The 21,839-nt window shown below is 54.4% G+C and overlaps 1 protein-coding gene and 2 long non-coding RNA genes across 8 annotated transcripts in view; all 3 read left to right on the forward strand.

Annotated features, from left to right (window-relative positions):
- The window catches only part of TMC6 (transmembrane channel like 6), a 157,624-nt gene that overhangs the window by 33,075 nt on the left and 102,710 nt on the right, over positions 1–21,839 (forward strand). The window lies entirely within an intron of this gene.
- On the forward strand, positions 3,005–6,103 carry LOC132687261 (uncharacterized). Of its 2 annotated transcripts, XR_009614006.3 has the most exons (4): positions 3,005–3,470; positions 4,156–4,271; positions 4,595–4,757; positions 5,337–6,103. It is a non-coding gene; the product is annotated as an uncharacterized LOC132687261 (long non-coding RNA). The 2 variants fall into 2 exon arrangements; XR_009614004.3 differs by lacking the exon at positions 3,005–3,470 and having other exon boundaries at positions 3,625–4,271.
- On the forward strand, positions 16,230–20,079 carry LOC132687263 (uncharacterized). Of its 4 annotated transcripts, XR_014136033.1 has the most exons (3): positions 16,230–17,648; positions 19,080–19,275; positions 19,836–20,079. It is a non-coding gene; the product is annotated as an uncharacterized LOC132687263 (long non-coding RNA). The 4 variants fall into 4 exon arrangements; XR_013552194.1 differs by having other exon boundaries at positions 19,080–20,079; XR_013552193.1 differs by having other exon boundaries at positions 16,230–17,608; positions 19,080–20,079.

Below are 21,839 nucleotides of genomic sequence, written 5' to 3' on the forward strand. Positions count from 1 at the left end.
TTTCCTTACCACCCTCTGTACTGTGACGCCTGCTTCCTAGGTCAGGTGTCTCCCAGGGGCTGCCCGAAAACACCTGACAGGTACATGTCCCGAGGCTTCACACTTGGCCTGGGTGCCGGGACTCCTTGAAAAGTCACTGCTCTGGAAACACTGAAGGCATGGCTCTTTTGTCTTCCAGTCCCCCACTGCTGTGGCATTTCTGTCCTGTGCAAAGGGTCTCTTTTCCTCTCGGAAGCTGTTCACGCCCTCTCTAGCTCTGCCATCCAAATATCGTAAGGCTGGGGGCGCCTGGGTGGCTCAGTCGGTTGAGCGTCCGACTTCGGCTCAGGTCATGATCTCGCGGTCCGTGGGTTCGAGCCCCGCTTTGGGCTCTGTGCTGACAGCCTAGAGCCTGGAGCCTGCTTTGGATTCTGTCTCCCTCTCTCTCTCTCTCTCTCTGCCCCTCCACTACTCACACTCTGTCTCCCTCGCTCTCAAAAAATATTTTTTTAAATGTTTATTTATTTTGAGAGAGAGCGAGAGAGCATGAGCGTGGGAGGGGCAGAGAGAGAGAGAAAGAGAGAGAACCCCAGGCAGGCTCTGCACCGTCCGCGCGGAGCCTGCCGTGGGGCTCGATCCCGTGAACCGTGAGATGGTGACCTGAGCCGAAATCGAGAGTCGGACGCTTAACCGACTGAACCGCCCCGGCACCCCTTGACACGGCCATTTGAAATTCACCACGCTGGCTCCTCGGTAGGTCCTCTCCTTGTGAGTTGACCTCAGGTATGTTGGCCACCACAAGCCCCGGGCTCTTTTTGGCGGACAGCAGCGGCCACGAAAGAAGCCTGAAGAAGGAGGGGAGGGCTGGTCGCTCCCGATGCTGATGAGTCCAGGCGGAGAACAAGGTATTCCGCACGCGCAAATACTTGTTAAACAAACGTGCTCCAGGAACGGGCACCCGGTGGTTCAGACACCGTGTCCGGTAAGCGTGATGAACTCCCGGTGTCTGTCCTCCGGGCCCTCCGTCTACACCTGCATGGATGGCTCACAGGCTGCCTGCCTCAGCTCGGAGCGCAGCCCGGAGCTTACAAAGCTGTGGGTTCCTCCTTCTCCCCAATCGCGTCGCCCCACAGCTGTCCTTGCGGACCTCGCTTTGGGAGGATGGGGGCACCCAGGTGAGCAGACGGCCAGCTGAGCTGTTCTCACCTGAACAAGAACCTCCAGCGTCCTGTCCGCCTTCGGTCGACTCCCGCTGCCCCCAGAAGGTGGACCGTTGACAACCGTGGCCCGCTGAGCACTGATTTTTTGGGGAGAGGATTCACCGACCACCTCGTAGCATCGTCGTCCGGAAGCACCTCCGACAGACTGAGGTTTAACGACCGTACAGCCACCCCGGGGGGCCCCGAGCCCACACGGGTTTGATATGGGGAGAGGGGATGTAGGATTCGTGGATCCGGCTCCCATGATGCCAAGCGGTGGGAATGGACCCTGGGCGCCACAGGAAACGGGCGGCACACACGGGCAGAAAAATTCTCCCCTGGTCTTTGGACAGAGCAACAAGGTCTCCTTCAGCTCCGAGCCCGTCTTGAATCTCTCTGGGTCCCTGGCCCAGATGAAGCAAGGGCAATGGCTCCAGAACACCCGTGAAACGTCTGACATCTCACGGACGGTGCTGGAAAACTTGTAAGCCTTGGCTGGATGTGGCGGAGTCTTGTCTGAGCCTGTTCGGGCGGCTTTAACAAAACCCACCGTAGACCGCGTGGCTCTTAAACAGCAGACATTCCTTCCTCGTGGTTCTGGAGGCTGGGAAGTCCCAGATGAAGACGCGGGCAGGCTCTAGGCCCCTGGTGGGAGGTCTACAGACGGGCTTTGCCGGTGGAAGGGACGAGCAAGCTCCCTGGGGCCTCCTTGACACAGGTGCGAATCTCATTCACGCGGGACCTCTCCCAGGTAGCCCTCACCTCCGGCACTACCACCCTGGGCACTAGGACTTAACAAATGAATTTTAGAGGGACGCAAACATTCAGTCTAATAAACAAACGGGAGACCTTGTCGCTCACCATCATGTTAGGCTCTAGAATTCTGCCAATGTTCCTATCGAGGAGAAACAGGACGTGAGCGCATCCCTACAGAGGAGGGAGCGTCCCCGGGAAGCGGTGTGCCCTGTTTCTGTCTCTTACTGCCCTGCCCAGCCTGGTGACCCCAGCCTGGAGATCCAGATCCTGCCCGAGGCCTGCTCAGCTCCCGGGGACAAGCCCCGCCCCCTCCCCCAGAAGGTGGACGTGCTTGTCCCACGTCAAGCTGGCCGCACCAAGGGGCCCTGACTGTATCCGAAAGCCATCTGGGAAGTGCCCGCTGACTGCAGGCCCCCCGCTGTTATTTTCAAGTTTAGTCTTACATTCGTCCTCAGAAGGATTTGTTTTGCCAGGTTTCTGTGGCAGTGGCCGCCACCCCTGGGATCAAGTGGGGGGGGCATGGAAGGGTTTTGGGGGACATTCTGCCTCTGGCCGATGATGACTCTTCTTGCAATGCTTATGCTCCGTGTTCTGGACAGAAGAAACCCAGGAGGCACGCCAGCCCCGTCAGACCCTCGGTCCCTCGCAGGGCTCAGGGCTGACAAGCAGCTGTTTGGGAACGTGCCAAAACGGATTTCAAAGGTTTCAAAAACGTACCTGCAGAGAGAGGAGATGGCGGCCGGCACCAGGGCCCTCCTCCCCCTCCTCCCTGCACGCAGGTGCAGTAGGGGTCCCCAACTTCCCTTGTCTGCGCGGGTGTCCGGGGCTTGAATCTTACAGAGCCACGCCCCCGAGCGAGCCACGCCCCCGAGCGAGCCACGCCCCCGAGCGAGCCACGCCCCCGAGCGAGCCACGCCTTGAATCCTGCAGAGCCACGCCCCCGGTCGAGCCACGCCCCCTCCTCCCCACCACAGCCCCTCCTCCCCACCGTCTGCACGCACAGCCTCTTCCCTCCGCTCCCCCTCTCCAGGGTCCCACGTGGATCTTCATGTAATTAATTAATATTGCATTCATCAGAGCTTAATTCATGTTCTTGTAATATCCAGGATTAAAAAAAAATCCTACCAAGACAGCAGTGATGGGCTCTCAGCTTTCCGAGGAGAGAGTATAATGAGCCCTCCTGCCGACTCCCCCCTCCGTCGCAGGGTGCGGGAATGCTCACCCCGGCGAGCCCCCCACCCCTGCCCGGGAGCACCGCGGCCTCCCTTCTGGGGCAGGGGCCAGGCTGGGAATGCAACCTGCGGTCAGAGCAAGCCGGGGTCCCTGGGACGGACGGGATGCCGGGCTGCAGGGGGGCGGGGAGGGGAGGCGGAGGCGGAGGCGCGGTGTTTCCGGGCAGGTCTGATCTGGGGGCTGGGCTTCCCTGCAGAAATGCCCAGAGCGGGCTCCGTGATGTTCCTTCCCTCCCCGCGCCATGGGCTCCACAACCACCACCTGCCCCGCCAATCGCCCTGCACGACAGCAGGGAAAGGAGAGGTGGTGCCTTTGGGGTGTTAGATTTTGCTCAGTGACCACAGGGAGGACCAGCGAGGTGGGGGTGGGGCTGTCGAGGGCCGTTTTGCAGGGCGAATCCCTTCTGGGTGCCCAGGGGGCAGCATCTGGGCACCGGGTGTCAGCGCTGTCTCCAGGCTTTGCTCAGAGCCCGCGCAGTGCGCGTGGGGCGTGTGTGTGTGTGTGTGTGGTCTTGGGGGGATCCCAAGGGGAGGGTCAGAGGCTCTGCTTCAACCAAGCCTCTCCTGTCATGTCCCTCCTGGTCTGGGCGTGGTCCCTGGGGACCTTACCTCCACTTTAGAACAAAGCAGGGTTATTTGGAGAAAGGAAGGAAAAAACTGGGGGCAGAGGCACCCGGAGTGGCAGTGCCGGGCAGTGTGCCCCACAGTCACCAGGGAGGCAGGTGGGTGACGGAAGGTGCGGGGAGAGGAGAGGGCTGTGAGTGGGGAGGCAAGCCAGGGCCCGGCCTTTGTACACCCCTGTACTGTTCTCTGGGGCCCAATATGGCCGAGAGGACGCCTTCCTTCTCTCTCCTCCCAAAAGCCCTTCCTCCTCCTCCCCTGCTTTTTAACTGCTTCCTTCCTGCAAGGCTCTTGGCGTTAGCTTCCTCGCCTCCGTGCTGCCGGCCCGGGTAGGGGTTCAGTCCAGCCATCTCTCTGGATGCTTCCAGGCAGTCAGCAGGGTGGGATGAATCTAAGAGCATTCGGGATGCTCCTGGCTGGCGCCCCTCCTTCCTCTGCCTGCGAGCGAGCAGCCACGCAGAATGACTGGGAGCCGTCACACCATGTACGGCTTCCCTTCTTCCGCCCCTCCCCTCACTACCCGCTCCTTCCACAACCTCCCAGGGTGGGGTGGGGACATGGAGGGACGGAGGGGACAGGGGGCAGAGTGACCGTTGTTGAGAAGGAAGGCCTGCCTGCCTGCCATTCTTGGCAGCTGGCAGGGGGCAGCGCAGGCAGGGCCCCCTGGGCCGGGGCCAGGGATGGTGCCTGGCCCGCTGAGGAAGCTTCCGGAACACCAGCTCGTACAATAGCAGAGAGCATTCCAGAATGGGTAGAGGGGCGTACGGGGGGCTAGAATGTGCGTTTCTGTTCTCCGTCTTGGCGCAGAGCTTGAAATGCCGGAGTGGCTGTGGTGATGACGACATAGGACGCAGACACGGTAACAGCACACAAAATGGGCCTGCGTTGGAGACAGAGGCGAGCCTGTCCCCTGGGAAATGCGTTCTTCCTTTCCTCTCTGCTCCCTGGAAGCGACGGGCTAGTCAGGAAGGTGAGGGTCCTCACCCCTCCCAGCCGGGCCGGGCCATTGCCACTCTGGGGACCCTCACTCTTAGCCCCACTCTGTTCTTGGGGGGGGGAGGGGTGAGGGCCCCAGAGGCCATGCCGCTGGTGGTGACTGTCCCGCCGGCCCTTGGAGAGCCGGGAGGGCCATGCTGTTGGGGGCTGCCTGCCTGGCATCATTAGGGGGCCTCCTGTCTCTCCGTCCACCGCTGGCACTGCATGGCCAGAGGCGAGGGTAACAGAGAGGAAGATGTTCTCGGGAGAGCTGGTGATTCGACCTGACACATGTCAGACAGACCCTGGCCTCCTGCTTGCGTCCCCCCAGGGGAAGAGCGGCCGTGGCCGCTGCTCCCAGAGCCCCGAGAACAGCCCCTAAAAGCTGAGCACGGCTACTAATGAGCCCACAGAGGGGGTGCCCAACCGGGGGGGGAGCAGGCAGGGGCGGTGGGCACCCTCCGCCTGCTGGTGGGGCCCCGCGGTGAGGCTGCCCTCACCCCCTATGCTCCCAGCCACCTCGTGGGGCGTCTAAGGTTGACCCTGGAAACCACCTGCTGCCCTCTCTTATCAGGACCGTCCTTCAAGTGTGGAACTTTCCAGAATGTTTTCTCTGCATTGAGGCATGTATTTATTATTATTTCAAAACCACCCTTTAGGTGTATTTATCCTTAAATAAAGCCGGCGGCCGGAACCTGGTGCTCTTACAGGAGAGTCCTCGGACAGGTGACCGACACAGGTCCTCAGGAAGCCCCTCGTCCCCCAGGGAAGCGTCAGCGGGCTTGGACGGAGTCCGGTGTGGACCGGGTACCCCGCCCCCATTCAGATAGCCGTGACCCCAGCACCTCAGGATGTGGAGAGAGGGTCTTTGAGGAGGTGATTAAGTTTACACGAGGTCACTAGGGTCGCCCTAATCCAGGACGACTGGAGTGCTTACAGAAACCTGAGATGTGGACACACACACAGGGGGAAGACCCAGTGAGGACACGGGGAGAAGGTGGCCATCCGTGAGGCCGGGACAGAGGCCTCGGAAGGAACCACCAATGCCCACGCCTGCAGCTCAGGTTCTAGCCTCCGGAATGGGGGGAAAAAGAAATCTCCGGTGGTAAAGCCGCCCAGCCCGCCTGAGCGGACCAGCACCGAGTCTTTGGAAAAGGCGAATGCAAGCTGTACCTCTGAAAGATACCTCCCAGGTCCCTAAAAACACCTGCTCTGATAGGAGGAGAAAGTTCCGGACTGTGTGTGCTACCGCCCACGCCCAGATGTTTTCATGCTCCAAGCCCCCTGCCCGCCGCACTCCCCCTCAAAGATGTGCTCTTTTAAAAATGTATTTACACAACAGATCGACACGTAAATACGTGTTTGAAGAGCAATTATGACTATGTTCACCTGTCAGAACGGCATGGTTTCGCTCATGTGTTTTCCAGTTGGTTGGATAAATAATCAGCTTGGGTGTTGGTTTTTTTTTTAAGCCTACCATCTATGTAATTATGTATTTACCTCTATGATAATATCACATTGCTCTCAGTTCTAGCTACGAATGGGGGTGAAGTATTCTGGTAAAAGAGAGGGGAACGAGCCTGGTGCCTGCCCGCCCCTCCCCCATGGCACAATCTGCCCCGCCCCTTCCCGGGGGGGGCGTGGCCATCGACGCCCCGCCTCCTGCAGCTTTTCCTATCCGTGACCCACGTGCTGAGAGGGCCTCCCAGTGTGGGGACCAGCGCGTGTGGCCCTGCCACCCATGTGGCCACTGGAGAGGGTGCGGGAGGTGACAGCTCCCGGGGACCTGGGTGGCAGAGGGCGCGGAGTCCTGCACAATCACGCGGCCTCTGTCGGTCTCACGGCGCCTCCTCCTTTGCTCACAGAACCTTCGGTGATGATGCCTGGGACCCGGGGTGCCTTTGCCCTCTTTTAAATTTGGAAAGAATCTGGGTCCTACGTCCTTGCTGCTAGTGACAGAGCCCTTACCTCATACCTTAGACGCCAGAGTAAATGAAGAGGCCCCATCATGCCCATTTTACAGATGGGGAGACAGAGGCAAGGAAGCTCCGTAACGTGGCCCAGTTCAGGGACTTGCGGTATTTAGGCCTCTCGTAACCGGCGCTCTTCCCCCAAAATTCCACAGTGGAAATGTGGGGACTCGAAGCCATTTAGCAATGGGGTCACGCATCTAGGGGGGGCCACGCCGCTATCGGTGTCAGGAAATTCTGCTTTGAGAACACGATCGGTCCAAATCCTTCCCGCGTAGGTCAGGGGTGGCAGCTTTCACCCGGAAAGCCTATCTACAGGGCACGTTGGCACAGCGAATCCCTTCATGTGCTCTGGGCGGCTGAGTTGTAGTCCGCGCCGTGGAGACCCCGGGGGCCAGGAGGAGACCCTCCGGCCGGGGGTGGGTCCAGAGCCGTCAGTCCAGGGCGTTCGGAGGTGCGGGGGGTACACCCCTGCCCACGCAGTGGCGGGAGGGTCCAGAGTCGGCGCGCAGACACGCGCAGGATTCCGCAGAGGCAGAGGAGGGTTTCAGCGGCCGGCTCTGCGGCGCCACGGACACGGCGTGTTGGCCCTCCAGCCGATCCGGTGTGGCGCTTCAAAGGTCGTGGGTTCTAGTCTGTCTCCCCAGCGTCGCCGCGCCCCGCGGCACGTGAGCGCGTGCGTGCAGAGGGGGGCGCGGGTGACGCGCCCACAGCTCTCGTTACCTCGGCTTTCTCGGGAACCAGAGAAGCTGAACTCAAAGAAAATGGGGAAAAAATATATTTTTCCCTATTAGCAAAATCAGGTAGGGAAAAAAAAAAAAAACTCCACAAAGTTTCACTTCGTTACTAGGACCTTTTCAGGAGCAGGAGAAAGGCACTCAAATTGGAGACTAAATCCAGGGGGGGTGGGGGCCTGGGGGAATCTACCCGAAGGTTTCCAGACACAGTTTGGAAGATATACTTACACAAGCACATGGAAGGGTCTGCCCAAGACAGGCTGAGAGGCGGGCCAGGCAGCGGGATGTGCCAGGAGTGGCCTGCCCAGCGTCCCCAGCTGAAATCAAGAGGCCGTCCCTGGCCACGCCTACCCCCCCCCCCCCCAATCTGCAGGCCCCGCCTTGTTTCCACAGTTTTTATCCCACCTGCCCGAACAATGTATAATTATTTCATTTATTGGTTTACCGTCTCTCCTCCCCACTCCGTGAGGGCCAGTGTTTTGGGTCTTGGGTCCCCAGGGCCTGGCCCATAGTATTAGGTCCTAAAACATGGGGGTTGGAGGCAAGAGAGTGGCCCAGAGACACTGAGCCAGCACTGTCTGTCTATCTATCTACCCATTTAATTTTAGTAAGCTCTGCCTCCGACGTGGGGCTTGAACTCATGACCCTGAGATCAAGAGTTGTGTGCTCTACTGACTGAGGCAGCCAGGAGCCCCTGGCCTCTCTTGAGACGTTATGGGACATAATAGGGGCCCAGAGGGTGCGAGTCCAGATCCCAGGGGTGAGTCGGCCAGAACTTGACTTTCCCCCCCATGTCTCTGCCTCCTGGATTCGGGGTGCTTCTTCCGTTCATGTTCTCCTTTGAAGACAAGAGGCCAGGACAACAGGCCCAAGATGCCAGGAGGTGATCTGAGGCCCGTGGAGGGCGTCAAGGACAATGCTACATGCCCAGAATCCGAGGTGTGGACCAAATCTGCAAATACTCCGCCTGCGGTCTTTAAGGGGATTTGATTCCCGCCTGAATGCCCGTGGTCTCCTCTCTGGCCGCAGCTTCTGGGCCGCCTGCACGTGGGCGCCCCTCGCTGCATCCTGTGGGAGTGCGGACGAGAGCCAGCCGCCCCTACAGGAGAAGTCCGGCCACGCTGTCCCTAAGAACGTGCGCTTTCAGAAGGAGGCCACCTGGAGGTTTCGGAAGCACAGGTGTCCTGGCCACCCTGCTACGCCTCTCGGCACCCCCCTCCCCGGGCCCAGTGTCGCTCAGGCTGCAAGCTGCTTTACTTCGGGGAGGAAGTGGACCATTAAAGTTGCCCTGGGGTGTGAGTGGTACAAATGGCTGCCCTGGGATCTTTTCAGAGAGAAGGGTTTCTTACAGAGCAGACCATCGGAACCAGCAGAGACGCTTTGGCATACGGATTCCCAGGCCCCACACCAGCGCGCCGAGCAGGAGCGCCACCGTGGGGCCCCGGGCGCTGCTTCTCAACGCTGCTCTGGCCACCGATGTGCCGCTGAGGTTGACAGGGAGGAGGTGCGGGGAGAGCGAGTCGGGGCTGGGGGGCACCAATACCATGCCTGCCTGGGCCCCAGCCAAGGAACACCTTGCCGGCTCGGCTGTCTCGGAGGGGGAGAAGGGAGATCTGGCCGGAGAACCCCACAGTTTCCGTACCTGCCTCATCTGGCAAAGGCTAGTCTGAAAAGGCAGGGAGTCTTGTCAGTACAGAGTAAACCAGAGTTTATTCCTTGAATGCAAATGTCCTGGGGCCGACATCACAAGGCTGAAAGTCAGAGCCTGGGGAACTACGGGCTCCGGCATGCACCCCCCCACCCCCACCCCCCGTCCGCCCTTCTGCCGCCTCTCCTGGGATCTGCACTGGGCAGCCAGGAAAAGGGGCACCTAAGGGCTGAGGCCTGCAGGTGCCCTTGGTCCCATCCGTGGGAAGCAAGGAGATGTCCTCGCCTGGGGGTGCCACTCACCGTCCCCCCCACACCAAACAGGAGGCAATGGACTTGGCGGGAGCTCTGTGTCATCTGGGGAACGGTGGCCTGTGGATGGGGGTGACGACAAACCCCTGCTCTTGGTCTCCAGCAGAGTCGGGAGGAGGAAGTGAGTCTGGTCAGGGAGTCGTTTCTGCTACGTCCAGTGTCTTTCCATTAACCACTTGAGGAGAGAATTTAATTTGTAATAAATCTGCATTACAGTAGAAGTTCAGTGCCCCCAATGGCTATAAAAATTAATTCCTTATCCTAAACATTATTATATAGCTTTTGCAATGAATTGGCTTGTGGTTGGGTTCCTGGTTTGGGCCATTATGAGTAATTAGTGTGATCAAACGGCATCACATAATATTTCCCCTCTCCCTTCAGCCCTCCGCGGGCCTCACCCCCTGTCTCATCGGCAACTGGATTCCATTAAGTAATCAGTCCCGTAAATGGGATACGCTGGGTCACAACTGCCTGCTGACTTTGATGGCCAAAAAAGATGTTTTCTTTCTATTCCTGAACGGTCGCTTCTCCCCTCTGTTTTTTTCTTTTTCTTTCAAAGTACCGTGTGTTCTTGGGAGAGATCATGGTAATTTTCCTCCTGAAGGAGGCTGGTGAACAGACAAGGGCTCTGACATCTGCTTAGGAAGGAGGGTTCCTTAATCCGGGATCCAAGGGAAGGCTTCTGAAGGTCTTGGAACTTCTTACGATTGTCTGGAAAACGTGTCCGCATGCGTGGATAAGGCATTTAGTTTCTCCCTAAGGAAGTGAATCGGGAGGTTTCTGCAGATGTACGAAGGGGATCCATTTCCCAAAGGATCGTAGCTAATGTTGGTTGAAGAGCGATACAGACCAGACGGCCTGAGTTCCCCAATCTGGCGTTCACAAACCGGTTGGGGTCCGGGAGTTTGGACGAAGCAAATTTACACGTTTAGTTTCAGCAAGGTTCTACTGAAATTTAGCATTTCCTTCCATTATAAATGCACTCAACACACTACCGCGATTTTCCCAGCTATTTTTTCACTACATTAAAGTTGTTGCAGACAGCTCAAAATAGTCTCTGTGCTCATCATCACTTAGAAATCACGTTGGTTATTCAATCAGCAACTGTGCCTTATTTGTTGCATTGATAAAGAGGCACATATATTTGAGTATCTCTATCGTTGAAATGTATTTTAAGAACTGGTACCCAGAGGCGCCTGGGTGGCCCAGTTGGTCAAGCCTCTGACTTTGGTTCAGGTCATGATCTTATGGTTCACGAGTTTGAGCCCCGCGTGGGGCTCTGTGCTGACAGCTCAGAGCCTGCAGCCCGGCTTTGGATTCCGTGTCTCCCCCTCTCTCTGCCCCACCCCCGCGATGTCATTGGTTACCATTGTAATTCTATGTATATTATTTTATGCCTTTATAAACATTATTCTGAGAAGGGGTCCATGGCGGAGCCACGATTAGATACCACTGGTGTGCATTAGAGCAACTGTGTGTGTGTGTGTGTGTGTGTGTGTGTACGTGTGCGTGTCTGAGGTTATGAAGTTATGTTGTGTCTGAGTTTGGACACCCTCTCGCATCCTAGTCCCATAGAATAGCTGCCTGGTCTGTGCCCTGATGGCTCCCTTTAAAATGGGAATAACAGCCACCAAACAAGGGTGCTCAATGGTCAAGAAAGAACTTATATAGGCGAAGCCTTTAAGGCAGCACCAGACATGACACCACACTCCTTACGCGGGCTTTCTTATTTAATCCCTCTCCAACGCTACAAGGTTAGTCCTAGAATTATTCCCATTTTACAGATGGGGGCACTGAGGTTTATTTTAAGGAAGTGGTAAAACTAAAACAGACACAAGCCCAGGCCATTGGACACCTGAGCCCTTGTGCAACACGTTCTTTTATATTTACCCATAGTATTTACCATTGCTGGTGCTTTTTATTTCTTCTTGTAGGTCTGAATTCTGTACGGCACTATCTCCTGTCCTCCTGAGGAACAGCTTTAGGCATTTCTTGCCATGTGGGTCTACTGGAGACGAATTCTCTCAGAGTTCATTATCTGCAAGTGTGTGTAACTCATTCTCATTTTTGGAAGAAGTATTCTCTTGATCTAGACTCGTGAGCCAACATTCCCCCTCCCGCCATGCCTCACCCCCCCACCCCTGGTACTTTAAAATATTTTCTCCCGGGGCGCCTGGGTGGCTCAGTCGGTTAAGCATCTGATTTCGGCTCAGGTCATGATCTTGCTTTTTTCTTTTTTCAGAAGTTTGACTATAGTGTAACTAGGTATGGGTCGCTTTGCGTTTATACTGCTTGAGGTTTTCTAAGGTTCTTGGATCTGTAAGTGAACGTTTTTCATCACATTTGGGAAATTTTAGCTATTATCTCTTCAAATAGTTCTTCTGCCCCATTCTCTTTATCCTCTCTATTAAAAACTCTACTTGCGTATATGTTACACCATGTAATTTTGTCCTATAGATCGCCAAGTCTCTCTTGGTTGTTATGAAATCTTTTCCTCTCTATTCTTCATATGGAAGAATTTCTGTCGACCTGATTTCAAGCTTACTAATCTTTGCTTCCATAACATCCAATCTCCTACTCAGTGAATTTTAGATTGTTTACTTTTAAGTTCTGGAATCAATTTGGTTATTTTTTAATAGTCTCTATTTCTTTGCTGAGATTCCCCCCTATTTTGTTCATGGCCAACCTTCATTTACATTTGTGAGCACATTCTAAATAGTTACTTTAAAAAGGTCTTTTCTGCTCATTCAAACAAATGGATCACCTCAGATCTTTTTCTATTTCTTTTCTTTTTTCTTACTATGGGTCCATAGCTTTCTATTCCTTCACATGTCTGATAATTTTTGATCGTATGCTGGACATTTCAGAAGATGCGTTGTACGGAGTCTGGACGGTCTTATCCTCCTTTAAAAAATGTTGAGTTTTGTTTGACATGTAGCTAGATTGTTGGTAAATGCTTTTCATCCTGAAAAGTTTGTTTTTATTCTTTGGGCAGACCTATTTTGGTTTTCAACTTGGATCTAGGATGTGGCCCTTACTCTAAGACATGGTCTTTACTCCTAAGGCCTGGGCTTTCTGGGATCTCCATATAATGGTGATTTCAGTTAAAATATAGGCTGTAGGTTGATGTAAACTTCTCTTTGGGCCTTTGAAGGTGCATCCCGAAGAGAAAGTCAGTTATTCTACGTAAGAGGGTGAAGAGAAAAGTACAATAAGAAGGAGGTTTGCCTGACTGTTGGTAGAGATCTGCCGAGTATATTAAGATGTTGAGGGCAGAGAAAATGTACACCAGTTACAGGTTACAGATATAAATCCCAAAATGGAAAGTCATAGGACAATATTCATGAATTGCAGGAATGGATCTGTGACAGGGCTGCTTCTCATTAGAGCACCCTATAAAGAAAGTTCAAGGGTTTACTTACGATTTGGTTCAGGGTCCTTGGAGTAAAGCTGGGGAGGTGAGCTGGTTATTGAATGTTTTTTTTTTTAAATTTTTTAATGTTTATTTATTTTTGAGAGAGAGAGAGAAAGAGAAAGACAGAGAGAAAACAGGGGAGGGGCAGAGATAGAAGGAGACGCAGAATCCAAAGCAGGCCCCAGGCTCTGAGCTGTCAGCACAGAGCCTGACGAGGGGCTCGAACTCACGAACCGCAGCATCATGACCTGAGCCAAAATCGGACGCCCAAGCGACTGAGCCACCCAGGTGCCCCTAGTTACTGAATGTTTTTAAAGAAACACTGCTGGATTATTTTCAAGTACCTGTAGTGACTACTTAATGTACTCAAGTGTCTCAAAGTTACTTGGTAAGGATGAGAGCAGATAAGTTTACTTTGTGATATTGGAATGTTACCTCTTTGTATGCAAATAGATGTTGTAATAGATGTACTTGAAGACAGTTTCAGCTAAAAGTAGACTTTCCCCTGTCATCTTGGGTACATTATTAAGTTGCTCAGGCAATTCCTTGATTCAGGCACAGAAAAAATACACTTCACCTTAGCCCATATGAGAATTTGGAATGAGAAGTATCTGAATTAATACATTTTGAAGGTAAAAGGGTATTTGTGCTGGTTCCCTAGTATTATGTGATAACCCCAAACTTAGTGGCTTTAAACAATAATAGCATTAATTTTGCTCATGGGCGCAGTGGGGGGACAGCTTTTCTCCGCTCTACTCAGCATCAGATGGGATGGCTCAAAGGCTGGGGTCGGAATCATCTAAAGGGATGTTCACTTACAAGTCTGGTGGCTGGGGCACGTGGGTGGCTCAGTTGGTTAAGCATCTGAGTTAGGCTTGGGTCATGGTCTCACGGTTCCGGAGATCGAGCCCGATATCGGGCTCTGCACCGACAGCGGGGAGCCTGCTTGGGATTCTCGCTCTCTCTCTCTCTCTGCCCCTCCCCCACTGTATTTGTGCTCCCTTTCTCTCTCAAAATAAATAAACTTAAAAAAGTGAAATCGGCTGTTTTTAAGAAAACAAGTCTGGTGGTTGATGCTGGCTGTCATCTGGGTCCTCGACTATTGTTTCTCCATGTGGCTCGGTTCCGAGGGTGTGTGTCTTGGGAGAGGGAGCCAGGCAGAAGCTGTATCACTGACTGATTTTTCCCTCTGACCCACTGCTGTCCCTTTTTCATGTCCTAAATGTCCTGCACGTCCTCCTACGTTCTATGCAGCCACTCCCGCTCCTCCAGATGGGCTCAGGTGGGGACGGCCAGAGTCTTTGGTCCCTCATTCTGTGTGACAACCTGTAATGCTTGGGGGCGGCTGAGTCCTCCACGATCCCTGTTCTGATGGGCTCTGATAAGGATAAACTGAATGGCTTCGGTTCTGTAGAGGTGCTTTTGTCTTTCAGAGAGACTGTCAGAGCTGGACCCCCATGTCAGCAGGGCCCCCAAGGTTCCTAACGTCCAGACCCTTCCCTGATGCCTTGTCTCGGTCCACTGCTCTGTATTCTCTGCTGCCTCGGTGTCTCGGTAGTTCCTGACCAAGCCAAGGGGTCTGAAGCTTTGTTGCTTCCTCTAAGGACTTGACTGTCGAGGGGAATTAGCTTGAGAGGAAATGGGGATAGAGACTTGATGTGAATTTAAGGTAAAAATCTCCAGGATCTGAAGAGAGTGGGTGTGACAGCCAGTGCAGGCCTCAGGGACCCTGATGGAGATGTTCACACAGGTGCTGAACTATGTGCTGACCCCTGACCAGGGAAGCACCTGCTGGGACCAATTAAAACCTCTCTTTCTGGGCTGGGTTCATTTGCATCAACTCTGGGCCCCCAGGACAAATTTTCCAGAAGGCCTCCTATTCTTTGCCCAATGAAAAAGGCTCCTCTCTTATCAGCTGTCTGTGCTCACACTGGCTTCCTGGGCAAGCTCGGGCTGGTGTCTCAGACCAGGTTCCCTGATCTGTCCACACCCCTGTGTTCTCTGCCTTCTCCGGAACACACCTCTGCTGGTAATTGTTTGTGTTTCCTCCCAGACTCCAGCACCAAGGACAGGGCTTTTGCATTGTTTGATCATCCTGGAGAGCCCAGGCTTAGCCCACAGTAGGTGTCACCTGCTCAGTGAAAGAATGCATTTCCTTCCATGACACCCGTCTGCCCCCTTGGGAGACAGACGCTGCACAAGGCCATTCATGGGCCATTTCAAAGAAGGCTAGCCAGTTGGCATTTTCTTTACCATGGTTAAGTCTCTCTGCTAGTTTCTGGGCCCGCCCCTTAAGGAGCTTACAGCTGAGCTGGGAAGATAAGCTGTAAGTACATGAAAAGATTATTTTTATTTTTGGAAAGTTGAACGTTTTAAACCAACATCCCATGAGGCTGTGGGGTTAGGCTGGAGGTAGAACTGGCTTATCCAATTTGGAATCGCTGAGAGAGTTCCAGGAAGGGCTTAATTCTTCATCCTCCCCCCGCCCCCCCACCTTTTTTTTTTTTTTTTTTTTTTTTTTGAAATTCTGCAGAGATTGAGATACTGAGGTTAGGACAGGGAGAAAAAGCAAACGCCGAAATGTCAGGCGATGTGTTGGAGCAAAGGGGGAGCTTTCAAGATAACGCCAGAGGGACTGGCTCTGGGGGGCCCCCGCGGGCCATTTTGGGTGGGGTCCGGCCAATGCAGTTGATCAGAACACCATGCGCGACAAGCTGTGTGCCTATTCCGGCTGCTGAATCTGTGACATAAGTAGCACACAGTAAACACGTTCCCAGGTGCTGCCTTTGTCCCAGGGAGGTTGGCAGAAGGTGCCAGAACTTCTCACAAGGAGCCGACGGCCCCCAAAGCTGGCGGAGCATGAAGACAGCACCTGCATGGCGAGGGGAAAGCCAAGACAAACTGCCAGAGTTCTCACCTCCTTGCAGGGAATCCTGAGCCTCTAAAGCAACTGGGGGTAATTGCGCCCAGAGGCCATGGGGTGGCAGTGTGGAATTAAACCCCTGAGCGTGTTCCCCTAACATCTCTTGCGCCTGGAGCCAGACGCTGCTGGAAGCTGGGCATGCAGCCCCACGCAGGCTGGGAGTTGGGGCAGGAGCCGCGACGGTTCTCCCTTGATTTAATCGCCCCGTGCGCCGAGCTGAGACCGCGTCTGCCGTCTCTCAGGTTGGGCGGTTCCCCTCGTCCGGAGGCTTTGGGGGGCCCTTCCTCACGGGGCTGGGAACACGCTGATAAAAAGTTAATTTCTATTTGCTGTCGCTCGGTAATTGGATGAACACGAAAGCAATTAAATATTAAAACATACAAACAAATAACTAAGTCCCCGTAATTAGCCAAAGTTTGATCACTGTCATATTTATTTAAGAAGAGGTGATATGTCTCAGCAGGTGACATTTTAAATACCCCGGGCCTCTCTGGCGTTGTCTTCGGAGAATGCTGAATAATGTACGGAGAATTTAATTAAACCCTGTTGTAAATCAGCTATGATGACAGGGAACTGACAACCACATGTTGAAATGAGAATTAGTCCACAGCGAGGGATATTAATTAACTCCTTTTCTGAAGGCCTTTGGCACAGAGTGGCATTTAAAAAAAAAAATAAGAGGAGGAAGCAAGCAGCGCTTTGGCATGGGGAGGGGACTGTGCCTGTAATTATTATTTATAATCATTATTATTTATGGCTGGAATTTCTGCAATCGCCTAACGCAGCTAACGATCGGGACAGCGAACAACCAGATTAAACAATTCTTCCCCTGGGAGCCAGGTAGAAATCGGCGGGCGGCACCATAGGACGCCAGGGGATGAGAGGGTCCCTTTGGAAAACAGGAGCATTGTTTTAAGCTGCGTCCAACTCTCCTCCAGATTTGGACTCAGGAAGAAGATACAGACGTGCGGGAATTGCAAACGCACAGACCTCGCAGATGAGAGCGGCCTCGGAAATCGCGAGGCCTAACCCCACTCACCTCCCGGAGGAGGAGACGGAGGCCCAGGGAGATTGGAGATCCTGCCCAAGGTCGTGGGCTAATCCGGGCAGAGCGAGGGTGCAGCGTGACCCTGTGCCTGGGTCAACAGAGCAGAGTCCCCCAGAGTCTGGAAATGCTGAGGACGTGGATGGGCCAAGGATGGAAAGGGGCTGCCTGCTGTGGGCCTCGGGGTGATGGCAAGGCCGCGTTTGACGACGCTAAAGCTGTAGGTGAAAGACCGAGCAGACCGGGGTGGCGTGGGGACCCTCGCTGGACCCCCCGCTCGGCCTTCCCCTGGCCCAGAAACAAGGCTGCGTGTGAAGACGAACACGTGGCCAACAGGTGTCCCTCCGCGGGGAGGGGACATCATCGCTCTGGGAAGAACCTGACCTTCCTGTGAGGACGGACCACTTGCTGCATCCCGCCGCCTGGAACCTGTCACTGGGTTACAGGAGCCGCGCGACACGCACCACTGGCGATCCGGAACCGGGCCGGGAACGCGCACCGCCTTCCGCCTGGAGGAACAGTCAGGTGACTGCAGCGAGAGGCGCGCGCGCGCGCGCGGGTGCCCAGGCTGTGCACTGTGCCGGCACCCTATTGGTTCCCTGGGTTGGTGATGGACAACTGTAGCAGCCAATCGAGAGCTTGAAAGGGCGGGACGTGAGTTGTATTAGAGAAGGTCCCAGGTTGGCCTGACCCTCCCCCTCCCCACGTGGGCGGACGGTGGGCCTCCTGTCCCACCCGGATGAGACTCCGAAGAGGTCATCAGGACACAGTCGTTACAACCCTCCCCAAGGTCGGAGGTGGCTGATTCAGATGCAAGCCTCAGCTTCGGGGTCTCAGGTGTGCGTGTGCGTGTGTCCCCGATGCTGGGGACCCCCAGGTGTCCCCAAGGAAGAGTGGCTGGCGGCAGGCGTGGAAGTTAGGCCAACAGCTCTCTTGGCCGAGTCGAAGTCCCGTGGGTTTGGTTTGGATGATGTTATCTGCAAGGTCAGGGACTTAACAGAAGCTCAGCTTAATCCCCGGGGCCCTGCAGTTCCTGTGTCAAAGTCACTGACCCAGAGGTACAGGGCCTTGGCTCGCGGGGAGCCCATCTGATCTGGGTCAGCCAGAGCCGTACGACACAGGCATTTTTGCCGCCTCCTGACAAGGGCTGGCTGGCAGTTAGAAGGAAAGGTTGTCGTTACTACGTCCCCGCTGAGCGGCAGTCCCTGGCCTCTCCGGAAGCCGTGCTGCACAGCTCACCTGTTTGTGGCCTTGGGTGAGGTCTCACGGGACCCGGCAAGGCTGGGAGGAGAGCAGCCTCGTGTTTCCGCTGGAGAACGAACTGGCGGGATCGCAACCGCCAGGCCCAGCCCCAAAAGGCTGAAGGCCACGGCCAGGTACGGGGTGGGGGCAGCGAGTTCAGGTGGGAGCCCAATCCGGATCTTTCTGGCCCTGCCTGACCTTGCGGGATTCACCCGCAGCTTCGACACCTCCCTCCTGCCTGCCGGCCACCAACACCTGGAAGCTGGTCCCCAGGCCCCACCCCTTCCCCAGGCGGGCCGGCTCAAGCAGGCCCCGCCCACCGGCTCTGGCCCCGGAGGAGGTCCCCTCCAAACAGGTCACAGCGCGTCTGCGTTCCCTGGTCTCTCTGCGGGCACCCTCCTTCCCGAGCTGCCTGCCACCTTGAGTGTACCCTTGCTTTCCCAGCTCCCCCTCCTCTGCCGTCCTGCCCCCTCCTTGCCCTTTCCTCGGCATGGCCTGGGCTTCTGGAGTCCCTAAAGAAATGGAGACAGCTGACCATGCTGAGGCTGGATCCAGTGACGGCGTCCAGTGGCTCCCAGGACTGATCTGTGCTCTCCTCTGGGAGAGGACTAGGTGCGTGGGTGGTTCTGTGGGGATCAGGTCCCTTTGCAAGGCTCCATAGTGGATTCTGACAGGCGGCCAGGGCTGAGAACCCCAGGGAAGGTTCTGGAAAGGGTTCAGAAATGAGATTTCGCCGGAAGCTGCCCTGCCGGGAGCACTGTTTTGGGAACACAGATTTCAGACTCAAACCCATCGGGGCTTGGCTGTCCCCTAACTGATCATGTCCCTTTGGACTAGTGACTCCCCTGGCCAGCGTCTCAGAGCTTACCAGCAAAAAGGAAATAGCTCCTTAAGGAGCAGAGACTGCCCGAACCAGCTCAAAAAACCCAAGAAGGGCTTTGATTGTAAGAAGGGGAGGTGTCCCTGGAGTCACGAGTGCCCCTCTAGTTCAGCAGGCCCCTGACCAGTCCTGTGGTCTCTCTGTAGGTAGGCGCGTGGACCAGCCATTCGGAGCAAGACTCGATCTCTGTGCGTGTCAGTTGCAGATTCCCAGGGTAGTGCCCCCATCTGTCCATTTGGCATTCTGTCTGCTCGCTCCCAGAGCGTCGCCTCTGTCCCCAACACTGCTGTGGGCTAGGATGTTGGAAACATCCTCGGAGCCGGAATAACCCATCCTCCCCGGGTGACACTGCATTAAAGGCAAGACGCTTGTGTTTGGAGAATAGAGACCACGTCGTGTCCCCAAGCATGGACAGGAGAGATCTGGGCCTCCCCTCTGCCCACTCTCCCAGCACCTGCCCCCGGGGTCGGGCACCAGGGACGTGCGGGGAGTCTATTAATCTAAGTGGAAGGCAAAAGGTCTCTTTCCGGGGCTCTGGGCTTTGCAGACCTTTCCTTAAACAAACAGGACAATTTATTTGTCTTCGGTCAAACTACGCAGAAGTCAAGGGGCTGGTGACCCCTTTTAGTTTGCAGTGATGGGGCCACTAGGTTATTTGCTCATGGGCCAGGACGATCTCCAGTCGGGGGAGAAGTGGCTCATGGTAGTTAGACCTCAGCCCCTTGCCTGCCTTGCGTCTGTCATCCTGACCGCATAGACAGCCCGTGATGGGCTCACACCGTTCCTCAACACGCCTCTCAGCGCACGGTCTTTCTTTTCCAAATCCTCACCTCGCCTCTGTTTGGTGCCTTCCCCCCACCCCCCACCTTCTCTCCTAAGCTGTTACCCCTCTGGGCCCCCAGGGAGTATTCTCAGCATGCTGGACGACCCACAAGGACGTCGGTGCACCTCCTACCCAGCGACCCTCTGTCTGGACGGCACAAACCTCCAGGGAAGAGAGGCCAAGGAGGCGCCGCTCCGGTCCGTCAGGCCCCTGGTTTGCAAATGAAGAGCTGCCCTCAACATGTGTGTAAGTTAGAACAAGGAAAAGTCTCGTCCTGGGAGCCCGAAACAGCACGGCTGTGGAATAAATTGTTTTGAAAGTAACTTGAGCATCACTAACTTAATTATTTGGCTTGGCGTTTGCACCTTGACTTGAATACATTTCACATTTGTTGATAATAAATGTTACCTTCCTGTTACAAATTTATATATATATGTATATATATACATATACGTATGTGTATATATGTACACATATATGTATGTGCATATATACGCACACATGTATGTATATGTACATATATGTGTATATATATATGTATATATATATATATGTTTATTTTTGAGACAGAGAGAGACTGAGTGCAAATGGGGGAGGGGGGGGAGGGACAGAGAGAGAGGGAGACACAGAATCAGAAGCAGACTCCTGGCTCTGAGCTGTCAGCACAGCGCCTGACACGGGGCTCGAACCCACGAACTGTGAGATCATGGTCTGAGCTGAAGTCAGACGCTTCACCGACTGAGCCCCCCCACACCCCCTCCTCCACAAACTTATATTTTAATGAGGTCAATCGGATCGTATTCTTTCTTCTTTCAGTGCGGTTTCTGGGGTGTAATTTGCGCGTAGTAAAATGTACCCTTGGTGGGAACCAGCCCTGTGAGTTTTGATGAGTGCATTCAGTCATGTACATAACACCATAGTCAAGCTGTGTAACACTTAGTTCCCTTAGCCCAGTCCACAGCTCCCCTCCCCTTGGTCTCTGGAGACTAATAATTTGTCATCTTTCCCTAACGTTTTACCTTTTCCAGAATGCCCTAGAAATAGAAACATACAGTATGCAGCCTTTTGAGTCTGGCTTCCTTCACATAACATCATGCATTTGCCAGCCGGCCACGTTGTGTGCAAGGTGGCTTCCTCCTTTTTATTGTAGACCGGTATCCCATTGTACGGGTTTTCTGCTGCTTTGCTTAATGTTTAGTTTTGAGAGAGAGACAGTGTGAGCTAGGGAGGGGCAGAAAGAGAGAGAGAGAGAGAGAGAGAGAGAGAATCTGAAACAGGCTCCAGGCCCTGAGCTGTCAGCCCAGAGCCCGATGCGAGGCTCGAACCCACAAACTGTGAGATCATGACCTGAGCTGAAGTTGGACGCTCAATCGACTGAGCCACCCAGGCTCCCCCTTACTGCTGCTTTTTTCATCCGTCACCAAGGTGAAGGTCATTTGGGGTGTTTCCGGTTTTTGAGGATGATTAATAAAGCTGCTGTAAACACACACATACAAGTTCCTGTGGGGACGCACATTTCCGGGACGGATTGCCAGGTCGTAAAATAGATGTATGCCTCCACATTGTCATCCAGCACGGCCGAACCAGAGTATTGCTTGTGAGTCTGTTTTTATTATTGGTGAAAGATACACGTTGAAATTCATCTTTTTTGCCGAAGGGGGTCCACCATTTCTTTAAAAGACAGTCCCTTCCCCACTGAAATGCCTTCATACCTTTATAGAAAATAAATCGACCATGTTTTGCTACTTTTGAAAAATTTGGCTTAATGCTTTTTTTTTTTCCCTGAGTTCATTTATTTTGAGAGAGAGAGTGTAGGGGAGGGGCAGAGAGAGAATGAGGAGAGAAAGAATCCCAAGCAGGTTCTTAACTATGAGTGCAGAGCGTGATACGGGGTTTGAACTCACAGACTATGAGATCATGACCTGAGCTGAAATCAAGAGTCAGACACTTAACTGGCTGAGCCACCCAGGCACCCCTGTGAAGTCTTCCTTCTGGATTGTTCATGTCAGTGTTTGTTTGTGTTGGTCCTATGTGGAAAGGAGGCCTCACGAAGGTTTGCTGATCCAACCAGAGGAAGCAAGCT

This window comes from Panthera onca, chromosome E1, assembly GCF_046562875.1.
Source record: "Panthera onca isolate mPanOnc1 chromosome E1, mPanOnc1 haplotype 2, whole genome shotgun sequence".
NCBI lineage: Eukaryota > Metazoa > Chordata > Mammalia > Carnivora > Felidae > Panthera > Panthera onca.